This window comes from Dipodomys merriami, unplaced genomic scaffold (genome assembly GCF_024711535.1).
Source record: "Dipodomys merriami isolate MVZ:Mamm:240054 unplaced genomic scaffold, mDipMer1.0.p SCAF_10, whole genome shotgun sequence".
Lineage (NCBI taxonomy): Eukaryota > Metazoa > Chordata > Mammalia > Rodentia > Heteromyidae > Dipodomys > Dipodomys merriami.
In genome coordinates, this window is record NW_027202271.1 from 41,779,279 (window position 1) to 41,800,657 (window position 21,379).

A 21,379-nucleotide genomic window follows, 5' to 3' on the forward strand; every position below is an offset into this window, starting at 1 on the left:
AAGCCAGAAACAGAAAAACTCGAGAACAACATGCTAAGATAAATTACAAGGATTCTAAATGTAAATGTGAATATTTAGAAATTAGTTATAAAACAATGCATTTTTTGGTTGGCAAGGGAAGTTACATTTACCAATTTTCTTCTCTTTTTACACCTGTGTATTATCTGGTATCATTATAATGATACCAGAAGCTTTCAAATTTCTGTATATATAGTTCTGCTGAAATATATTACATCACACTAGAGTAAATAAAAATTTAAATTGGAATATGTGGTACTAATCTTTCATACATTTGTGGGAGCACAGTGCCATAATATATTCTAAGGATAAAAGGATGCCATCATCACTTTTTTAAAGAGCTGCAAGGTGTATTTCCTTCTAGAAGATTTACAATGGACTTTTTCATATTAGATTTCTGGGAAATTCCTCAGTAAAAAGGAATAGCATAATTATTTTCCAAATGTATCTAAACAGGAAAAGTTTATAAAATTTAACATCTTGTGAAACAGCTGTTTAAGGAAAGTCTTTGGGGAAGTGCTACTGTAAAACAGTAATATTTATGTTGGTTAAAATTCCAGACCTTTTAGAACTCCCAAATTAATGAAAACCAGAAACTGAAAGAAGTAAAGAAACAGATGTTGGGAGTTTAGTTATGCTAGCTAAGCAAGTTGCTCATCAAACCCAATAACACAGCCCATGAGATTCAAATTCATGCTAGATGCTTTTTATTACAAGCTTTTCATTTCTACACAACTTTCAGAATAGCCAGATGGTGATGGTGTCTTTATTTTTATTATAATTAACTATAGCACGATGGATATTTTTATGTTCACTGCTTAGTAGTTGGAACTGAAAATTATAAATTCATGATGGTCAAAGATCAAATATATAGCAAAATGACTCAGTATTTTCATGACCTATTTCTATAATATCATTGTGCCTTGGTTTCAACATTTACAACTTGAGATAATAGCAGTTTTTAACTGGTAGAGTTCTTAATTCTTTATCATCTGTAAGTTGGTTGTTATTATTATCTTATAGTAGGTGTATAAAGGGGTTTTAATTCAACATGTCAATTTGTAAGCACAATTCGGCTTGTTCAGTGTCATCTCCATCTCCGCCACCCCATCTGTCCCAACCTGACCCATCCCTCAAGTTACCTAGCTTCATTTTCACATATATGTATATATATAGAGAGAGAATATTATGACTATATTTGCCCACAATTCCTCTCTGTTTGTCTAATCTCTTTCCTCTTGAGCCATACCCCCTTCTGATGAAAAAAGTGTTTCAGCTTCCTAAGTATTCATTTCAATAAACTATAAATTAGTTTCTCAAAGGGTAACAGATGTGTCCATTTACTCCACAAATCTGAAAGAGTTATTACTTTTGTCATGTATTGGATTTGGCTTGTTTGCATAAATGCAGATTGTCTTGTTTACCTTGATCAGAAGGTAAGTGAATTCCTAGGTGTCCACTAATCAACTGGAATCAAAATCACAATCTGAAGTGGTGCTGTGGCTCACGCGGTAGAGTGCTAGCCTTGAGCTGAAGAGCTCAGAGACAGCGCTCAGGCCCAGAGTTCAAGCCCCACGACTGACAAAAAAAAAAAAAAAAAAAAAGTAAAGAAAAAAAATCACAATCTATGTCCATATGGCTCAGGTTGACCTGCCTGTATAGGTTGATTTCATCAGCTTGCCTAAGTAACAAGATAATGAAAACCAATGCGTTAAGTAATTAAAGAGACTTTCACTCAAATAATGAAATGTCTTAGGCAGTGGATGGCCTGTGGTGCTGCTCCATGCTAGATGGGGCTACAGGGTAGGTGGAAGCCATAGGCTGGGTAGAAGCCATGGGTTGGGTGGAGCCTGTAGCCCCACCTATCATACTCAGCCCAGGAATGTTGCCTTGATGACAGGACATTGCTCAGACTCTGGACATCATGCTTATATTCCAGGTAGGAAGCCTAGCATGCACAACAGGCGGAAGACCCATTCTAGTTGAGTCTTTCTCCCTTACAGGGGATTTTACTGGAAAACCCCAAACTCTGAAGAGACCACTTATGACTCCATAAGTAGCTTTGAGCCTCTGTAGTATTATTCATATTGATCTAAAGAAAAGCTATCTTGTAGTTAGGCACCCCATCAAAATTTAAATAGGCTCTTTGGTATATTTTGTATTTCATGTTCAAAGAAGTGTCTCATTAAGCCACCTCTTTGGACACTTAGACAAAATTGCCCTTCTCCACGTAAGTATTATACAAACTTCTGCTTCCTCAGTATTCATTTCAAGTTACCCATTCCCCTGTGAAAGACTCCCATCTCAAGTCTGGCAGATTCAATCTCCTTTGTCTTTGTTTCATATTCATAGCACTCTATTATAGCACTCTCATATACACTAACTCAGTAGATGGAGATTATTTGAAGGCCAAGATAGCTGGTTTATATATGGAGGCCAACTGTAGCAGTTGGCTTACTATAATTCCTTAATAAATGTTTATTGAATGAGTAAATGAACAAATGAATATATAAGACTTGGAATGAACAATAGAGTGGATGAATGAAAAGCAGAATATGCATCTGTTAGATAAATACATGATTTTAATTCCTATATTCTTTTCATCATTGAGGAAAAAACATGGAACATATGCCATATGTTTGGACAGTACAGGGAATGCCATATATATGTGTATATATGCACATATGTATGGCCATATATACATATGTGTACACATATACATATATACAGATGTGTATAGACAGATATATACATATATACATATAAGTATATATACATGTATATGTCATATATGTATATATACATATATATATATATATTTCCTCTTCTTGAGGATTCATGGTCTTTATCTCTATTTATTCATCCCAGAAAAGGCTTGGTTCAAAGTAGGTTTTTAATAAATACTGAATGAATGAGCAACAAATTAGAATGAAAAGAGAGCATGCTTCATAGTTAGCAGGATGCTTTCATCTCTTAAAATTCCAAGCAGTATCTCATTAATGTCATTGTTCTGAGTGAATAATTTAAGGGCACAATTGATAAGTAATTAACAGTAACAATAATTATTGCTCAAGTGATGCTATGTTGGAACCTGCTATTTTAAATGTCTTTTAAAATATGGGGTAATTGTATTGATCATTCATACTTAAATTTTCCAATTCTAGAACCAAAACCATGACATTTGACTGTAGCACTGTAAGAAATAATTTTTATTACAATTATTACAATTGTAAAAAAAACAAAAACAAAAACACCTTCTGCCCTCACACAGTAGTGTATTTTTTTAGAAGATTTTTCTCTCAATGAAGAAGGAGGCATTCTATCTAATTTGTATATTATCTAGATGTCTGTATCTTAAATGTTAAGCTGATAGGTTCAGGAGCAATATTACCCATTGTCTGTGAAGAGCTGAATTCTCATGGGATGCAACACACATCCCACACAATTTAACCATTCTTTCTCCTCGAACATGGAAGTTTATATAATACAGTAAATTCAAGTCTAAAGGCAGAAAATTACAAATTTAAATTTCACTCAAAATAGTCCTCGTCAGAAATTTTTTGTGTATGAATCCATAAAGCATAGAGAAGCAGTCCAATCTGTTTCAAGACAGAAAAGGGCCAGGAGTTGGCCTCTTTGTTAAATAATAGTGATAAAGGAGGGCTTCACCTGCAAGAAGAATGTGATCTCTTATTTAACACATCTGGGTCCACAATCTGGAGACTCCAGTTCTTCGACTTAGACAGTCCACGACAAATTCAAGAAAAAGAAATATGCATACAGAGGACATACTTACCTTTTTCATTCTCAGCAGATAGCATAAGCAAAGAAAGTGGGAATCAGAAGCAGGGAGTCGAGATGTCCTATCTTCCTTAAATAGGGTGCAAAGAAAAGAACAGGTTCTGGAAATGAAAGGAAGAGCAAGAGGCAGAGCACGTTTCAATGTATTATCTCCGGAACACTGGAAAGAAACCACCTGAGGGTGACCTTACCTTACCTCCCAATATTACTCAGATGGTGCTCTCCACCTTCCTGAGTATAGAGTTCCTAAGTCATTTCTGTTGTATGTATCACAGCCACAGTCCAGGACTGCTATGACCAGGCAAAAGAGGGTGACAGAAAATAGCCTGACTAGTAAACAAATTTAGGACCAAGCAGAGGCCCAGCGTCTAGGTTGGTTCATTTGTGTTTGCAAGGTCTAGAAGGGTAGAGAAGAAAAAAGTAGAGGACATCATGCTCAATAATTATTCTTCCTTACCACCATTAAGCCACTTGTCTCCCAGTTGCAGACACAATGGACATTAGCTAATGAAAATATCATGGTGCCAACCAAGAAACATTGGGTATATTTTTGAATTATACTAATAATATAAATTTGGATTCTTGATACTCCCCCCACCCAGTTCAGGTCAGGTTCTAGAGTAATATTACTTATTGCTCTGAAGATCTAACATTTTAGTAGGAATTAACTTTGTAGCCTCTAATCTACCCTATAGTTCACCATCCTCCCACACTACCCACGGAGGTTTATGTAACATATTACATTTAAGTATAAGGACAGAAAATTTAAAAAGTACAGGGAACACCAGATTTAAATTTCACCAGAAATAATCCTTGTCTGAACATTTTTATGTATGAATCCATAATGCATAGAAAAGTAAACTTAAGCCCATCTGAGAACAATTCTGTAAACTTGAGGGCTATAAAGAATGAGAACATTAATGCTACCACATATCAGAATTTATTTCACTTTCTAGTACAAATACCATTACTTTAGGATTTAGAAACTTATTTTTAAGATCAAAACAGGTGCTCTTTTTTATATATTCCTTTCCTTTCTAGACATGCCCAAAGGGAGTTTACAAAGGCATGGAATAGGAAGATACTTTGATAATAGAAAAAAGATGACTGTTTTTTTAATTTGTAAATTTATTTTTACTAATTAATTTCTTTTATTTTTAAATATAAATTTTACTGTACAGATACTGTACAGAGGGGTTACAGTTACATGAGCAAGGTAATGAAAACATTTCCTACCAAGCATTGTTACCCCCTCCTTTGTTTTTCCCCTACCATCCCTTTCCTCCCACCTCCCCAACTCCTCCCTCCCCCACCCCTCTGCAAAGTTGTAAGGTTCATTTTCAACATAGAGTCTTGTACAGCTCATTGTTACAATGGGTCATCCTGGATCCTTATTTCAGCATTTTGTTATTTCCCTTCCCCTCCCCAAATTAGAAAAATGTATATACAAGATGCAGGACACCGGAATCAAATACAGTGACAACAGGGGTTATACCATGGGGGATGAACATACACAGAGACAAAAAAAATGCTTAGAACTCAAAAAATTAAATCCCACAACAACAAATCCTCAAAGAAACAACCTCCCAATTAATAAGTGGTCTAAAGACTTAAAGAGAAACTTCTCTGAAGAGGAAATAAGAATGGCCAATAGACATAGGAAGACATGCTCAACCTCCCTAGCCATAAAAGAAATGCAAATCAAAACAACATTGAGATTCCACCTCACCCCAGTTAGAATGACTATAATCAAGAAATGTAATAACAACAGATGTTTCAGGGGATGTGGCCAGAAGGGATCCCTACTGCACTGTTCAATCACTTTGGAAAGCAGTATGGAGGTTCCTCAAAAGACTCCACATAGAGCTCCCCTATGACCCAGCAATCCCACTTTTGGGCATTTACCCCAATGATCACAAATAAGGCCATACTAAAGCTACCAGCACGACTATGTTTATTGCAGCATTATTTACTATAGCTAAGATATGGAACCAACCCAGATGCCCCTCAGTAGATGAATGGATTAAGAAAATGTGATATATAGAGAGAGATATAGATATAAAGATATATACATGCATACAATGTAATTCTGTGCCTCCATCAGAAAGAATGATACCGCCCCATTTGTTAGGAAATGGAAAGACTTTTAAAAAATTACATTAAGTGAAGTAAGCCAGACCCAAAGAAAAGTAGGTCCCATTGTTTCCCTTATCTGCAATAGCATGTCTAGGACAAGCAGAAGAGGTTAAAAGCTATGTACATATAACCATATAACCTGATGCTAAGTGAAATGAACCCCAAAATAGGGACACAAGCGATTTTCTCTTTCTTGTTGTTCTTTTTAATGTTCTTATAATGTACTAATTAATTTTTTTATCTCTCAGCCTTACTAAGAATCAAACCTAGAGGGCTCATACAATGGTAGGCAAGCAATTTTCCACTGACCAATACTTCAGTCCTGACCATGTATTTGAAAGTGTATTTTATGTGAATATATGGCATTCATAAGGAATGAACAATCTTGCTAATGAAATTTAACAACACAAACCTGTAATAATGATAGCAAAATGAAGCATGAACTCAATTGCTTAGTGATGTGTCATGGACTAGATGAAAAGTTACAAAGTTCAAAGGAGAATTCAACATCAAGGAAGGTCAAAGGGATTATACTGTCATTTCATTAGAAGAAAATTATGGGCTGGGAAGGTGGCTCAATGGTAGAGCGCTTGCCTTGCATGCATGAGGCCCTGGGTTCAATTCCTCAGCACCACATAAAGAAAAAAGTCCGAAGTGGTGCTGTGGCTCAAGTGGTAGAGCACTAGCCTTGAGCTGAAGAGCTGAGGGACAGCGCCCAGGCCAGAGGTCAGGCCCCATGACTAGACATCCCCCCCCAAAAAAAGAAAAAATTACAGAGGAGGGAGATAGATGAGTGGGAAAGGGTAGAAGAATACAGTCACAATGTACATATGTGGGATTTTGATGTGACTGGTGGAGGAAGAGAAGGTGGGAAGGTGAGAATTATGGAAGGGGTGACTCTAAGATGCATTATGTACATACAAAAAGTGACATGTATACGTAAATTATGTGACACATATGTACATATGAGATTACAACCCACCTTGTACAATCATTTGACAATAAAAAGTAAAAATTATTAAATATTACAGAAAGATGTGATGTAGATATGGACATTCTGAGCTAATCTGGTGCCATAGTTAAAATAATCAGAGATAAGAACAGGCAAGTGGATGTGGATTGACTGTCCATAAAATGCTAGACAGAGGTTCTTATTCTTCAGGAGAATAAATATGGAGGATTTGATATAGGTTAATAAGCAGGTGATTGGCACCTGGAATCAAATTTTAGGCTGATTTTCCTGTTTGGGGATGAAATGACTAGAAGAAATGGAGGAGGTTGCGATGGAATCAATAGTAGCTGGAGACAAAAGCAAAGAACAAGGATGGGAGGAAATCTGAGAAAATTAAAATAAAGAATTGATAGAGCTTAATGACAGAAAGATTAAATAGGATGGCTATGCGTTCTGACATCCCCAGAATTATCCAGTTCCTATCTGTGGTAATAGCAATATGAGTGTTGATCTGCTCTTTTCATGTGAATGTTTATAGTTTGAGTGTGTGTGTGTGTGTGTGTGTGTGTGTGTGTGTGTGTGTGTGTGTGTGTGTGTGTGTGTGTGTGTATATATATGTGTGTGTGTGTATATTTATACATATATATATATATAAACTAGAGAGAGATATAGGCAGTTATGATGATGATTCTCCCTTTTAGTGCTGCTAACAAATACAAGGAAGATGGCCATTCAGACCTCAAAATGATTGGAGGGATGAATGGCAGGATTTCAAATGCCTAACAGACAGTTGAGATGAAAGACAAACAGATGCACATTCTGGAAAGTGGTTTTGATATCATTTGCATTCTTCCTTTGTCAATGTCATTTGTATCAATCTCTGCATTTTGATTTTTGGGTGTGAGGTGTGACAAAACAAGGTCATAAATGACATCCAGACACATCCCCTGTGAGTTGATTGCCCTGAAAGCCAGGGAGACACTGGCAGAAGACTCCCATTCAGAGGGTGTTGTCAACCAGCCTTTGACTAAGAGTTTCTTGCTTTACTACACCACAGACTGCAGTCCATTTTTCATTATTCTATAAAACATTTGACTATATCTCCTCTAATTTTGTCACTGCCTGATATTAGTGCTGCATCCCCCCCTTTACCCTCAGGTCTATTTCCACAACTTCACCGCTCCCCCCCCCCCCATCTTCCATACCATCTCCTAAAAGCTTTTCCTCAAGCTTTCCTACTGCCCACTTTCTACTTATGTCCTAATGACAATTTCTAACTTCCTCATGACAGAACCAATATTCATACACTGTGGAGCCAATGGGTTTACAGCAAGCATTTACTGTAAACGTGATTCCTACTCAATCACACATTTGCATTATATCTCCTCTATCTTTGGTCGTGTCTGATGGCTTTTTAATTAACTACTCTATAATCTAAGTCTTCATATCTAATCTTCTTTAGGTTATTTGTCCTCTGGACTACAGACCTGGCATATTTTCCAGTGAAGATTATAGCTCTTTACCTCTTTACTTGATGATATATTTCTTAAAAACAAAGCAAACACTTTCGTTGGTTCATATTAGGGAGGGAATTAAAATCTAAATATATTACTAATGCCTTTTCAGAATATTATTTTAATTTTGTACTGTAAGCTGTGTCAAATCTATGTGTTGTTTCAAAAACATTGGACACAAAATATGGATTCCTTTACCTCCATGGAAGATGTTTTTGCTAAATAAAATAATAGTGATAATACTATTTATACTTAAAAATCATTCTCTTTGTGTGCTGGGATTGGGGCTTGAGCTCAAGGCCTGGAAGCTATTTCTGAGTGTGTTTGCTCCAGGCTAGTGCTTTACCAGTTGAGCCACAACCCCACTTATGGCTTTTTGTTAGTTAATTGGAAATAATTGTCTCACTGACCTTCATGCCTGGCTAGCTTTGAATTGCTACCCTCAGATCGCAGCTTCCTGAGTAGCTAGGATTACAGGCTTAAGCCATCAGTGCTGAGCTAAAAATCACATTTTTAACTGTATTTAATGCCCTAAGCCATAATGCATTGAAGAAATAGAAAAGTCAACTTCTAAATTTGGAGCTTATGTTGCACCAAATAAATAAGGATATAAATGGATTTACATTTTCAGGATGGCAATGGCACTGAGTCAGGATGCATATCTTTCCTGTTATCAATGAATACATCAGTGGGGTTTAATTGTTTTCTCACTGAACAAAGGAAAGGTATTTGCCTCTCTCCCATCTACCACTGCTATAAGTGAATATAGTCCTTGAAGCCTTGTATGCTATTACATAGAATGCCATCTCTCCTAACACAGGAGGTGTTAGGAGAAGAAGAAAATGAATTACTTCCAATTCTGCACAGCAGTTCTGCTTTAAGTTGTATGCTTATGATGAGTTGAAGAACAGAATTTGGACCATGATATATATGAGACATGTGATTTCTATTTATTTATTATGATAAAAAAATTCCATGAAATTTTCAAAGGGATCTCTCAGATTCTGAATGTAGGGAATTCTTGTATCATTTGTTCATTTATTGCAGAAGACAGCCAGCGTAGATTGACCAAGAAGTTAACCTTCATTAGCTTCACCAAAAACTTCCATACAGTTAGGAGTAATCTACTGAACATCCTCCATCTCTACCTCCAGAAACATGAGTCATGTTCTTGTAGTTTTAATTATGTACTTAGTCTGTACATTAAAAAGCCCTGTTACATAGCTAGGCATCTATGCTTGAAATTAATAGAGTGGCATGGGAAAATATTTTACTGTAATAATGCATCTCTGATGTATTTAGGGGAAATTGAATAGCATTTTATTGACTAGGATCAAACAATCTAATTATCACCCAAAGGCACAAATGAAAATTGCAGCAAGTAGAGATGGCATTAGGTTGCATCACAATAGACAGGCAGTTTTTGGTATAAGCCTGGGCATTTCCTTGACAAAAGCTCCAAAAGGAAATGCCTGCAAATATACCAGAAGAGGTATGTGGGGAATGGTTTGTTCTTGTTTGTCAGACATCTTATAGAAAGGTCTTAGTTGATCTTTACTTTTATCTCTGACTCTGTTTCTACCACGTTAGCTTTTCTTGTTTTTCTTTTTCCTTTTTTTTTTATTGTGAAAATACCTTACAGAGGGGTTACAATTATATGAGCAAGATGAGTACATTTTTTATCAAGCATTGTTGCCTCCTCCTTTGTTTCCACTTCCCATCCCTTCCAATCCCCCCCACCCCCCTATCATCCTCCTCACCCCCCCCACCCCCAGTCAAAGTTGTAAAGTTCCTTTTTCCACATAACAACTTGTACATCTCATTGTTGCACTGGGTCCACCTGTATCCCTATTTAAATGATTTGTTTTTGCCCTTCCCCTCCACAAATTATACCACCACCAAATACAGTGAAAACAGGGGTTATACCCTGGGGAGGGACATACAAAGCAACAAAGAAATAATCTTATAAATATGTTAGAAACAATCACATGAAAGAAAAAAAACATTTGAATACTTATCTTGAGGTTCATTTCACCTAACATCAACTTATCTGACCTTTTCTGCTTGACTCAGACATATACTAGTTATTGCAAATAAGGGAAACCATGAGACCTATGCTTCTTGGGGCCTAGCTTACTTCACTTAATATAATTTTTTCCAAGTCTTTCCATTTCCTAACAAACGGGGCAATGCCATTCTTTCTGATGGAGGCAAAGAATTCCATTGTGTATATATACCACATTTTCTTGATCCATTCATCTACTGAGGGGCATCTGGATTGGTTCCAGAGCTTAGCTATGGTAAATAATGCTGCAATAAACATAGTTGTGCTGGTAGCTTTAGTACGGTCTTCTTTGTGATCATGCCCAAAAGTGGGATTGCTGAGTCATAGGGGAGCTCTATGTGGAGTCTTTTGAGGAACCTCCATACTACTTTCCAAAGTGGCCGAACAAGTTTACACTCCCACCAACAATGCAGTAAGGTTCCCTTCTGTCCACATCCCCTCCAGCATCTGTTGTTATTAGAGTTCTTGATTATAGCCATTCTAACTGGGGTGAGGTGGTATCTCAATGTTGTTTTGATTTGCATTTCTTTTATGGCTAGAGAGGTTGAGCATTTCTTCATGTGTCTATTGGCCATCCTTCTTTCCTCTTCAGAGAAGTTTCTCTTTAGACTTAGTCCACTTATTTTTTTTGGGCAGTTGTTTCTTTGTGAGTATTTGTTGTTGTGAGATTTAATTTTTTGAGTTCCAGGTATATTTTAGATATGAGACCCTTGTCTGTTGTATGGCTAGTGAAGATCTCCCAATCTGTGGGCTTTCTATTGATCTTGCTAGCTATGCCTATCAATATTCCAACCTCATTCTTCAAGGAAATAGAAGAGGCAATCCAAAAATTCATATGGAACAATAAAAGACCCCAAATAGCAAAAACAATCCTTAACAGAAAGAATATCAATACCAAATTTGAAACTCTACTACAAAGCCATAGTAATCAAAACAGCTTGGTACTGGCACAAGAACAGACCTCAGGATCAATGGAATAGAATTGAAAACCCAGAAATGAACCTACAGACCTATAGCCATTTAATCTTCAATAAGGGAGCTAAAAAAAATAGAATGGAAGAAAGACAGCCTCTTCAGTAAATGGTGCTGGCAAAATTGGTTAATCACTTATAGAAAACTAAAGCTAGATCCTTATGTATCACCCTGTACCAGAATCAACTCCAAATGGATCAAAGACCTCGGAGTCAAAGCAGACACTCTGAAAACATTACAGAATAGAATTGGAGAAACCCTAGGTCTCCTTGGCACAGGCTGAAATTTTCTTAATAGAGACTCAGAAACACAACAAATCAAAGAAAGGTCAGACAAGTGGGATTCCACGTTAGCTTTTCAACAAGCCTCAAATAACTAGAAAGCAGAGCTACATGTTTCCAATTAATTGAAATGCATAGACTAGTTTTTCTTCCCAATTTTTTATAAAATATAAAATCTGTCAATCTTTAATCTGCCTTGCATGTACCTAATTACTATATCTTGAATGCACAGAGATCTGTTTAGCATAACCACTTTGTGATTCTAGGAATCAAACTTAGGATCTCACACATTCTAGGCAAGTGTCTTATCACTGACTATATCCCTAGCCCATTTTTGGCATGATTCTCAGGGTGTTGATATTTCATTCCCCTGCATGGAAACCTCAAGATGTACAAGGAACAGTCTTACTTTGGGACAGAATGGGCTTCCTTCAGGATCTGACTTAAACTTGCCTTTCCTGTGACTTCTCACTTGATAGCCTGAGAAAATCACCTTCAATTCCCCACAGTGTGCCCTATGTCTTTCACATCCCTGTGATTCTTGTCCACAGAGCCAGTGATTTTTCAGATCACAAATTTTATTATTTTACTGGATGGCTTTTTAAACCATGATATAGCTTTATTGACATTGTATACAAGTCTTCCCTGACCCGGACATGCCTATCTCTGCAACTCTGACTTAGTGCATTCTTCCCGTATCTTCACTTTTGTCTAATATTCTTCACTTACTTTTATAAATTTTCTTCTGAGCAATACACTCCTTGCATGCATAGCTTTTCAGAAGCTGTGGTTTCATTTTCACTTAATTTAGATACTGCCTACTCAGGTTCTGGTGGCTTATGCCTATAATCCTAGCTACTGAAGAAAAGAAATACCTCCACTCAATTTTATAGGACAGGTTAAAGAAGAACAAATTAAATCCAAAATAAGAACAAAATTATTAGTAGAGCATATATCTGTGAAATGAATACCCGAAAAAGAATGGAAAAGGCTGGTTAAACCAAAGAATGGTTATTTGAGAAGATTAATAAAATTGATAAGCCTAGACAAATGAAAATAGTGAGCACATAAATTATTAATATCAGAATGGAAAAGATGTTAAAAAGATGTTAAAAAGACAACAAAGGACTATTATGAACACAACTATTCTTACTTAGATGAAAACTCAGATGAAACTGATTAACTCCTCAAAAGACAGAATCTACTCAAGATGAAACAGGTAAACTTAATAGGCCTATCTATGTTTTAAAAAATTGTAAACCAAGTACAGTTATGAATATTTGCAATCCAGATACTTGGAAGGTGAAAACAAGAGGATTGATATAGACTCTAGATGATAATGATATATCAGTGTTGGTTTATCAGTCACAGCAAAGGTACCAAACTTATCAGGGTGTGGATAATGGAGAAGGTTATGAGGTACCAAACTTATCAGGGTGTGGATAATGGAGAAGGTTATGACAGAGCAGAAGCAGGAGTAGCAAATCTTTGTACAGTCTCTTTAATTTTTATATAAACTTAAAATGTCTATCAAAAAATAACATCTGCTTGGCTCTGGTGGCTCATGCCTATAACCTAGCTACTCAGGAAGCTGAGATCTGAGGATCACCATTGGAAGCCAGCCTGGGCAGGAAAGTCTATGAGACTCTTATCTCCAGTTAACCACCAGAAAACCAGAAACGGAGCTGTGGTTCAATGGTGGTGTGCTAACCTTGAGCAACAAAAGCCTAAGGACAGTTCCCCTGTCCTGCGTTTAAACCCATCTACTCATATTTTTGGGGGAGGGGTTGGTTGTGGGGTTTGACCTCTGGGTCTGGGCACTGTCCCTCAGTTCTTCAGCTCAAGGCAAGCACTCTACCACTTGAGCCACAGCACCATTTCTGGTTTTCAGGTGGTTTATTGAAGATAAGAGCATCACAGAGTTTCCTGCCCAGGCTGGCTTTGAACCTCGATCCTCAGATCTCAGCCTCCTGAGTAGCTAGGATTATAAGCATGAGCCACCCGTGCCTGGCTTAAACCCATCTGTTTTTAAAAAAGATAAACTGATCTCTGTCCTTTAAGAGCTAACAATGAAATAGAAGAAGCAGTCAAATTAATTGACAAAGAATAGCTAACATTTTTAAAGAAATTGCTCTAAGGAAGTTGTTATTCTAATTACTTTATAATTTCATTTATTATTTACTTATAAACAGAGTCTCACTATGTACCCCAGGCTGGTCAGCAACTCCCTAGATAAGTCAGTTTGTCCTTGGAGTTGAATCCCTTCTGCTTCAGCCTCTAAAGGGTTGGAATTACAGGCTAGTGCTGTTTGTAATCCCATTTACACTTAAAATTGCACTTGAAAATGATCAATTCCATTCTTTACAACTTGTCTAGGTGGATAGTACGTTTTTTTTGTCCTTTTTCTGAAAATGAGAAAACATGGAGAAGATAGAGAGGTCATGTGCTCATCTATAAAGAACTTGCATAAAGCTGCAGTGCTGAGGTATGAGCTCAAGAAGTCTGGCTTCAAAGCCTGTAAATTCTTTCAGATACTCAAAGACCTTATCTTGCAGACTTTTAGCTTGATACATAAAATAACAGGATATACACCAAACTTCATAATACATTACAAAGAAGTACTAATTTTGTTGAGAAGGGTTGGGTGAGGATGTTGCAGCTGACGATGAAAATTGTACACCACTTGCAGCCACAAAAGCTGTCATGAAGGTACTTAATCTCCCTCCATCTACAGCTTCACCTTTAAAAACTAAGGACAATGGAAGCCACATCTCCAGTGCTTCATATTGTAAGATGGAAACACATAACACAGTAAGCCTGGTCTACTCATGGATTTATTTATATGGCTTGACCAAGTGTACTCAAAAATCATAAATAAAAAAATCAAAAGAAAATTTGAAAACAAAAGGTTTAAAACTCTTTCTCATGCTTTGTGCAGTCAAACATGGAAGGGTTCTTCATTAGTCCCATGTTTTCATCTGTTGCATTCAATCATTGGCACGTTCCCTTGTTTTTAATTTGTGACAAGACTCCCGAAACTACAGATGTTGACTCTGTCCTGCTCACTCCCTACCCAAAAAGCAAAGTAAAAGTTATGGTAATTCTTCCAAGACCAAAAGAATGTGCTTAAGTGTAAACTGAAAAATTTTAGACTTGTTGGAAGGTGGGATTTCTTCAGTGGTATTTGGGCACCTTTATGGGAAAATTGAATCCAGGATCAGAAGTACTGAAGAAAATGAGCATGAAATAAAACCCATTCGGGTATTATTTTAATACTCCAAACAAATCACACAATTTAATCCCTTGATAAACTATAAGAAAAGTAGGCAGCAGAGTGTCCTTGTTGGACAAAGACTCAGGTGAAGATTCCAAACAATTGCTCCTCTTAGTGTCGTATCAAGAACCGACCCTTTGTTCTTGATATAATAGAGAATAACAAGCAAGTTTACCAAGATCACTTGTATTGCCTGCAATTTATTCTTTCTAGAGTGCAATTTAAGTACTCATTCATTTATATTGCTTCTGCCTTGATCACAGTGACTAATTCACAATAAAGTCATTCTTATTTTCTTGAAAAACAAAACTAATTTTTCGCAATTAACATTACATCAGTAACTTTGTGACAGTAATGTAGCCTACTCCATGTAGCTTCAAATTATGGATTTTCAGGTCTGCTATGCATATTGTATAAGTAAAGTAATTTTAGAGACTTGAATTCTACATCCTAGACATTGGAAGTATTTCCCAAATAGTTGCCTCCTTGGCATCCACAGTTACCAACGATCTACTATAAATGTTAACATGTTTTTCCCAAATGCCTGCAAGAATGTTAACAAGTACTCCTAGAAAACTGTCATTCCTCCAGAGTTAGAGGCTGCATTTCTTGCCTTTGAACCTGAGCAGGTCTTTATGTCTGCTTCAACCACTAGCGTCTGAGGGAAATGGTGCTTTGCACTTTCTGAGGCAAGTCATAAAAAGTAACTGAGCTTCCAGCTGGCTCTGTCTTGGAATGCTTGATCTTGAAATCAGACTGTGAGGAAGTCCAAGCCACATGAAGACACTCATATCAAAAGGAAGTAAGGCTCCTGATCCTGACCCGTGGCCAACTATAACTTCCCAGCATGTGAGTAGCCCATCTTGCAAGCAGATTCTTTGGACTTCAAATGAATTGAAGCAGAGACCTGTGTAAACTGTAGACTCACGAGTAAGATAAATGGTGTGTTTGGATTTATGTCATAAAGTTTATTTTAAATATGGAGCAAAAAGTAACTCGAGTGTACTTAAACTGCAAAATGCATAAAAAGTACTTCCTGTAGTATAGACCACAACACATGTTTAATTAAAAATAGCTATTTTTTATAGAAATACTACAAATTTAGTGTTAGAGCTACAGATCTATATTGGAATTGATTTAAGTCCTATGTTTGCTACTTTTTAGCAGCTGCAGCATCCTCACCCAACCCTTCTCAACAAAATTAGTACTTCTTTGTAATGTATTATGAAGCTTGGTGTGTATCCTGTTATTTTATGTATCACGCTAAAAGGTCTGAAAGAATTTACAGGCTTTGAAGCCAGACTTCTTGAGCTCATACCTCAGCACTGCAGCTTTATGCAAGTTCTTTATAGATGAGCACATGACCTCTCTATCTTCTCCATGTTTTCTCATCTTCAGAAAAAGGATAAAAAACATACTATCTACCTAGACAAGTTGTAAAGAATGGAATTGATCATTTTCAAGTGCGATCAACGTCTACTCTTAGCTTCTGTGGCAATGACTTCATTCACATTCATCCATTTGTTCACTCCGGAAATACTTATTAAAGAATCACCTTGAGTAAGTCAAAAGAAAAACCACTCTGAACCCTTAATGAAAGAATAGCCAAAATGCAGTGAAGGGCAACAATAGATATATCTGAGGAAATAATGCTAATTGAGTTGATGTCATGAGTACTTGTTACATGCCAGCCATTCACAGCTCTGAATGCTTCATTCTATTAGCTACAGTAGTCCTCAAAGACAACCTATGAAATGGGCACTTTGTTATATAAACAAGGAAATTAATGAGCAGAGAAGTTAAGTTATGTATGAAAGTTTTTTAAAATAAAATTGCTGCTATGTATTTTGGGTGGTAGTTAAGTTGTGTGATTTGCTTCAAGAATATCTTTCTGAAGGGTTGGCTACTTCAAGAAACTCTCTGAAGAGATTCGAGTAGAAGAGAGCTCAGCCAGCTTTTTCTTTACAAGTAAGAATTTGAATGTTGAATGTCTTTGTTGCAACTAAGAGCACCCATTGTGGTGGAAAAATAATCTAGTTGCAATACATATACACACCTACCTGGCTATGTTTTAGTATGCTTCACTTACAGTCATTGAAATTTTCATTTGACAATTTCATATAACACAAATATTACTATTCTTGTATCTCATTTTAATTTCTAATGATAATAAAACTATTGTTGGCTCATAGGGAATCCACTAAAAGGCAGAGAATTGGATTTGGATTATAACTACCGTTGATAGAGAATACAAATTATGAGTTCCATTAAAAGACAATGGACCCCTATTTTCACTGTATTTGAAGTTGGTATAATTTGGGAAGGGAAAGGGAAAAATTGTTTAAATAGGGATACAGGTGGACCCATTGCAACAATGAGATGTACAAGACACTATGTCGAAAAGCGAACTTTACAATTTAGGGAAGAGGAGGGGGTGGGGAGAGGGTCTGTAGATGTGGAGAAAGGAGAGAAGGGATGGTAGGGGAAAAACAAAGGAGGAGGCAACAATGCTTGATAAGACATGTGCTCATCACCTTGTTCATATAACTGTAACCCCTCTGTACAGTATTTTCACAATAAAAAAACTTATTTTAAAATAAATAAATGAATAAATAACAGATAATGGCTCCTAGGCCAAGAAAACTATTCTATATGAAATGGTTGACACAGACATAAGTAAGTGAGCACACAGGATTCCTTTGAAGACCCATAAACAAATTCACTGGCATTTTGGATGGGAGGACAAAGACAGGGAAGGAAATGAAGGATCCTATGCACCATGCTGGGAATGTGACCTTTATTATGGGCACTGGGGAAACAGTGTGAAACTTGGGGCTTGATGAAGTTTACATTTCAGTAAGGTCTCTCTAACAACAGCAAGATGAGGAATTGACAATGGTAGTCCAAAAGAAAAGGAAAGCAAACACACAATTTCAGTAGTTGGTGAAGACCACACAGATGCCAGATGAACTGTGAGTTCCATGGGTTTTTGTTTCCTTCATATACCCTGTCTTTTCCTGACTTAGATTATTATAAAAGGAATTCCTGTCTAGAAATTTTTTCTGCTCTTTGATCAGTTAATCCCTTTTATATTTTTAGCTTCAATTTTAATGTTACTTCTCCAGCAGAGCTTGCATTGACCTAAATTTTGAAGCATTCAGGATGTGATTTGTTCTTCATGGGTAGATGTTTTATCTGCTGCCCAGGGGGTAGGTGAAGATAATCACCTCGTAATTGCAATAATTGACTAGTGCCTACATAATCTTCATTCTTGTTTGAAACTCTTCCCCTCCAACATATGCTAAGAGTGGTAGCACCTTTCCAAATGCATTGCTTGCATTCATACAATTTCTCCCACTTCAGAAAATAGTAGTAGTAATAATTGAAAAGTCATATTTTCTCTATTCAATTAATCCAAGCCCTCTTCAATTAATTTTGGTTTTTTTGTATTTCTGATTTTTTAACATGAATTTTTCCTGATCAGATCAGCATTTCATTTCCCTCCTAATTGTCACTATTCTCTTCTTTGTCTTCACCTGTTTTTCCCCTTTGTTTTGAGTTTCTTTCTTTGGTTTTATGATGCATCAATATTGTGAGTATTAAGGAAAATCAAGTGAACTAAACAACAACAACAACAAAAACAAAAACAATGCACACTGGAAATTCATGCTGGAATGGGTTTGATACTGTGCTGGCAACTTTTCTCACATGAACTCTGTGAAAGACACAAGGACTGAAAGTAGCCCTTGCTTCTATTTATGTGTTTTGGTGTGTATATTTTGTTTTATTATTGACTTCCTGAACAAGCCCTGAAAATAGTGACTGTCTGAACTCAACTATTTCCAAAACTTACATGTTATCCACACAATTACTTCAACAAAAAGCATTTCAAAGGGATCATAATGCATACCCACTTTTCTATCAGGTAATGGGTCTATCTCCTTCCAACATGGTGAAAATGTGATTGCTGTTTGATGGTATGCAAAAAGGCTGGTGCTGCCCCCCAACATGAGATGCTGCCCGAGTGAGATTATTTGCATTGAGTCCCTTTCGTGGTAGGTGTTGGTTTTCATTTGGCATGCTGCCTATGCTCACTGGAGTTCTTCCCTATCACATCACAAGCCAAGCTGAGCTTAAAACCCTATCTTTAACTGGAAGCTAAATCTCTTGGGGCTCTTTTTGTTACTCTGAGCAGGGTTGAATTACAGAAATGGAATAAAACTGATCTTATTGCACATATTGGCTGCACACCTTTGGTTTTTGTGCAGAACCCTTCAAATTCAACCACAGGATGTCAATGAACTGAGCATCCAAAGCTTAGGCCACCTGAACATATCTAATATCTTTCTTTGTCGAGTTTGTACATTTTCTTACAAATAGAGCTACTTTTAAGACATTCTACTATACAATGAGTTCATGTAAGGACAGACATTCCTTACTCAACACTACACCTTTCGGAGACTTTAAAGGTTGGATATGCTTACAATTTGTCATAGAACTGATGCTATCAAATGTTGTTCTTAGGTTGATTTGTATTTATATAATCCTTGCTATTAGAACCTAAATGCTTAAATCAATCTTTTGGGATTTTTTTTCCCTTTGAGCTACAATACTCATGATCTACCATGCTATTTTGAGACAGAGAGAATCTTTAGGCACATTTTAAGTGTGGACTGCATGTTTCACACTGTTGTTTGAAACTCCCAAGTGCTTCAATGGTTTAGCTAAGCTCTTCCAATTGCCTGGTAATTTTTCTCACTTTTTCTTTTCGTTCCTTCCTCAACACAACTCACATAATGGTTAAATTGACTATAATAGTTTCATTTGTTAGTGTTTTAAGAATAGTTTCTAGCCTTTTCTTTCCCAGCAAGATGTTATATGTATATAGCCCTATTTAAACACATCTTTTGAGTTTCAGTGTAAAGAGTAAGGCTAAGAAAGTTCTGAATTGGGGAGCTAAGAACCTTAGAATTGAAAGAAAAGAAACAGGGAAGTCACTTGAAAGAGAGTTCTCCAGGACAATCTCTGATGACCAGACTAGAAATAAAGCTACCGCCAACAATTACTGCTTTGTGTGTGTGTGTGTGTGCGCGCGTGCGTGCGAGCGCGCGCCTGTTCACACACATGCATCCTGGTAATAGGATTTGAACTCAAGGCCTCATTTTCCAATATGGTCTTTTCACTCAAGCCTGATACTCTACCACTTGAACCATTCCTTCATTTCCAACCACTGTGGTTCTTTTGTAACTGTCCTTTTTTGATGGCCAATCCATTCCAAGGAAAGTTTGCCATCTTGTCCCAGTTGTTTGAGTATCTGAGAACAGTGTAATTATGAGAACTTTTATGGCTTACCTCGAGCTAAAACATGCAGAATAATCCTGGAAACATGAAATCAGAAAATCTACGGCTGGCCCAGAATCTAAAGCATTTGCTTATAAAAAGTGTTGCTTTATACTTGGAACTTAGAGTAAAACAGGAAGAATAATAACACTTTTAATTCTTTCTGATACTTTCCTTTCTCTGTCATACTGTACAGAACCCAGTTCTCAGCTTATCTTGGCAGACAGGTCAGCTCCTACAGACTGTAATCTTGGGATCAAGATAAAGATTGAGTGGTAGAGTGTTTGCCTAATAAGTTCAGTACCCTGCATTCAAAACCCAGAACTGCCAAAATGAAGAAATAAATAAGACAGTTAAGAGAGGAAAGAGTAAAAAAAAATGAACTTCATCAAGAGTATGAGCTAAGTCAAGTAGGGACATTCTGCCCAAAGACCCAGAGTAGAATTTTACCCCTGAAGAATCTGTGAAAGTACCAACTCCAGGTAAGATTTTTTTTTGTTTCTTTTTATGTTCCACAGACACTGACAAAATATAGATTTCATTGAAGTCTTTAAGAAAATCAGGGCTGAAAGTAAATATTGGAAAATACAAAGATTTATTAGCACATCTGCACCTGGGTAGATTTGTCAGGAAGTTGGGTGTGCATAGCTATCAATATCAATAACCACTGTTGAGTAAATAAGTACCTCATGGAAAAGAGAATCGAAACAGCTCAGGGTATTGTATGAAAATCCATATAATGTTAAAAGCAAGCTTGACCTTCTCCATAGACTTGCATACTCACAAAAACATGTTCAGAGTCACAGTTCTAGATGCACTAAAAATCAATACGAAAAAAGTATGAAGTAAAAAAGCACTAAAAGTACTTCAGCTAAAATGCTATGAGACCCAAATTAACTCTGATAGTGAAGTCATGAAGTAAGAGCAAAGTATGCTACACATACAAGAAAAAGAGCTTCCAAGTTACAACAAAGGACATATGCAAAGATAAGGAAAGCAAGTGGGTTTACTGTTCCAGTGGAATAA